Source organism: Penaeus monodon, chromosome 32 (assembly GCF_015228065.2).
Source record: "Penaeus monodon isolate SGIC_2016 chromosome 32, NSTDA_Pmon_1, whole genome shotgun sequence".
NCBI classification, from domain to species: Eukaryota; Metazoa; Arthropoda; class Malacostraca; order Decapoda; family Penaeidae; genus Penaeus; species Penaeus monodon.
The window spans coordinates 18,648,580-18,648,892 of NC_051417.1; the positions used below are offsets into that span (position 1 = coordinate 18,648,580).

The 313-nt window shown below is 29.4% G+C and overlaps 1 protein-coding gene across 2 annotated transcripts in view; it reads left to right on the top strand.

The window, feature by feature from the left end:
* LOC119593709 (sodium- and chloride-dependent glycine transporter 2-like) overlaps nt 1-313 on the top strand; it is a 32,059-nt gene that overhangs the window by 29,977 nt on the left and 1,769 nt on the right. The gene's annotated exons all lie outside the window — the stretch shown is intronic.

The window sequence follows — 313 nt, forward strand, 5'->3', positions numbered from 1 at the left end:
TTATATAGAAGTTTATTATGAGAGTAGAGATTGATGGGCTTGTATGATAGATAGATACGTATTTTTTCCTTCGTGAGTTTTCCTCTTCGTCTTGTTTGTAAGATAAAAAATCTATAGAATATGGTAAGGCATATTCTATTTTATTTGTTTTCGTTACTCTATTGCAATGTTTTGCAGTATTTTTCTATTGCTTGATGAATCCACTGATGAGAAAAGCAAATTAGGAAATTTATCAGTTAATGTAATATTTACATATCTATCTTAGGATTAACAGAAGTGCCTAAACTCACAGATTAGGTAGCAGAAATGAAGT